Source organism: Alligator sinensis, unplaced genomic scaffold, assembly GCF_000455745.1.
Source record: "Alligator sinensis unplaced genomic scaffold, ASM45574v1 scaffold1626_1, whole genome shotgun sequence".
Lineage (NCBI taxonomy): Eukaryota > Metazoa > Chordata > Crocodylia > Alligatoridae > Alligator > Alligator sinensis.
Window position 1 is genome coordinate 631070 of NW_005842437.1, and position 3278 is coordinate 634347.

Here is a 3278-nt window from a genome sequence, read left to right on the forward strand (position 1 = left end):
CCAAAAACCCCCCTAAAACCAGGCCGGTGTCATTGTGCATAAAGCATGATGGTGTCGTGATGTACCCACAGCGCTGTGCTATCCAAATATATAGTCCGTGGCATTTCTTATTCCACAGAGCTTACCATCGAAAGGTTAGATTTTGACTGTTGCTACAAGTAACCTTCACTGTGTGTTCCCACACTTCCTTAAGTCGTGGCTCTTAATTCCTCCTTGGAGATTGGGAATACCTGTTTTAGGCACCTAAATACGATTTATATGAACAGTCATTTGCCTGAAGGAGTTGTCAGCTCGGGGTCCTCAACCAGGCAGTAACGAGAATATGGATCGTGTGATCTGTGCCTCTCACTCACACGCAGCAAGCATCTCCAAGGCGAGGCGTCAAATTCTCACTATGAACTGCCTGCGAGCACGGTATAGGTCAAGACTGCCAGTCTCCTGGATACTTTTACAGAGATCACGATCAGCTTGCAAGGAAAGCATCAATGCTCATTGAATAATTTATGCACGCTCAATTGTTTGCCTTGTTCTGCCGTTAAAGTCGGGGGGAGTGTTGCACATCGCTTTACATAACAGCGAGGAGACCCCCGCAGTTAGGATGACCTTGATTTGGGATTAAAAGAAGACCAAAAACTAAATTTGGCAAGAGAGAGCATATTGTATGACGTGTCGCTCGTCGGAGACAGTCTACCCTGAACTGAACGCAAAATGGCTGTCGGCCTCTGCAGAAAGAGCAGGTTTTTGCATACTGAAAAAGGCCGTACTTGTGTAGATACATATTCCTAACCGCAGTACGGAGGGCTGGGGCATCATTACACTTAAGTTCCTTCAAATCGTCTGATTATATGCTTCTGTTTGTGTTTCATTCGAGGGATTACACCAAACGTTCAGCAGCACGGGACGTTTTCCCTAATAGAATTAAGGCTGAGACCTAGCTATTATAGTAAAATTATAGTAACCGGGCTGGCGCTAACATAAAGCTGGAGTTAATCGCGCAGCATGGTTTACCACAGCATTCCTCCGCTACCTACAGATTCATGGGAACGTTACTCTGGGTAAGACGGATTTACTGGGAGCTAACTTAATAAAATTAGGTTTATGATATTATCTGTGCTGTTATAGTGCGTTTAATATCGTAAATATAGTTCTGCCTTGGCATCGGTGTAAAAAGTCCTGTTACGATGCCACGTCCCTTTCAGTTTGTTAACTCTCATCACTTCTGCCACAATGCAAGGCTGGTGGAAAGAAGGGGAGATGTGGAGCTCTGGCTGGAGAGGAATCGATCTCCCTAGCATGGGGGTTTGATCTAGGGAAGTTTCCCGGTCCAGTCTGTGACCAAGTGTGATCCGATAAATAGCTGGTGGAGACATCTTCCCTCATTTAACACTCTGGGTACGAATGGGGTGAACATGCCCCTCAAGCATCCAAGTGGTGGCTCAAGGGGCATGCAAAGAAAAATTGCTGGTCGCCACTTTGTGGAAGGCAAGCGGGCCTCGTGAGTCTCTCATTCCCCCTTGCACACGCACCGGGGCAGCCACAGTCCTTCTGCTCTGCTGGGTGGCACCGTGCCCATGCCAGGCTCCCCGCAGCGCCAGGGCCCCCGTGTCTGCCTGGGAGGGAGCTCTTGGAGACCTAGCCTCGGCGTGTCTTCACGCCACCCCTCCAGCCGGTGCTGAGGTACAACGTGGTCGTGTGCCTCATCAGGGGGTCCTGTGAAGAGTCACAAATGTCCTTTTGGTCTCTCTGTCACTACTCTGTGTTTGCAAACCGGGGGCGTTGGTTGACATCCCCTGCACCACTACCTGAACCACCTGCAAGTGCCTGCTGGGTGGGTCCAGAGAGGGTGGTCTCAGTGGTGCAGGGGACAGCACAAGGAGCAATGGGCACAAGTTGCAGCAAGGGAAGCTGAGGTTGGATATTAAGGAAAACTCTCTCACTAGGAAGGTGGTGAAGCCCTGGAACGGGTCACCTAGACAGGTGCGGGACTCTCCATCCTTGGAGGTTTTGAAGACCCGAGTAGACAAAGCCTTGGCTGGGATGATGTAGTTGGGGTTGGTCCTGCTTGGAGCAGGGGGCTGGACTGGATGTGACCTCCTGAGCTCCCTTCAACCCTCATTTTCTATGAGTCGATGATTAGAGATGAATTATCTTGGCCACACTCTTAGCACAAGCTGGTAAAACTTTGACGCCAAAGCTTACTGCCTGAGGTAGAGACCAGATACCCCGCTTTCCACGCTCACCGGTCTAACCGCACCTAAGGTCACACTGGTATGGCCCCCGGCACTGCGGTATCTGAGCACTGCCGCTCGACCGTGTGTTCAGACTTGGAGGCAGGAGCGAGGTCAATGCTGTCATCCTCGTTTTGCAGTCGGAGGATTGAAGGGCACGGAGTGACTGGCCCAGGTCCCCGACTAGCGCCCTAGGCAGCAGCCCATCCCTCCCCTCCTCCACCAGTGCTGCGGCCCCTTGCTCGCCGTTCTCACACTAAATGAAAAATGACGCGGTTCGGCGTGTTAAGCGTGTTGTTTGTGGAGCCCTTGTCACTGGCTGTTAATGTTTGTCTGAGCTCCCCCGATCAACGCCAGCGGGACTTTCAGGTTTGCTTTTCCACCCATCTGCGTCTGTATTAGCAGCTGCAGAATCTCTGGTTCAGAAATAATCATGTCTTGGGAAAATCCATTAAAGGACAGTAACCATGTGTATTGTGTGGTGACCTTTAGGGCTCTTGATTCCACCTAGCTAATGATCACTGGGGAAGGGAGAGGCTGAGAAGAGAGGGGAGCGTTCAAAGGCCGCTTGCCACCTGCTCTGCAGACGGTGTCGTCATTGCCCTGTAGCATTTAACGCGCGCGGGTAACAGTCCTCGGTAACGTTAACGCTATTAATTGTTCTTCAAGTGGCCACTCTTGACCAATTCAAATGCTTCTCAGCCTCTGCATAATTGATTGAAATGACGTCACCCAAAGCCACAGAGAGAGTTTTGGAGCAGGTACTACTTATTAAGTGGAGTTAAAAGGTTGTGCATTAGAGAAACTGGCTGCTGGCTTCCAAAAGAGATTCAGAGAGCGAGGTATGAAGATTTTTGTTTTCACCCGGAAACAAATGCCGTCACTTATCTGCCCTTTTTCCCATGGATGGAGCATTCTGGTCATCCACGATCGTTCGCGCTTGAAGACAAGCTGGTCCAAACTCTCACGGGACAAAGGCAGGATAACTTCCGTGGGATTGCTTGGGGTTAGTTAGGCTCTCGACTGGGCATCAGGTGTTCAGAAAAGGGA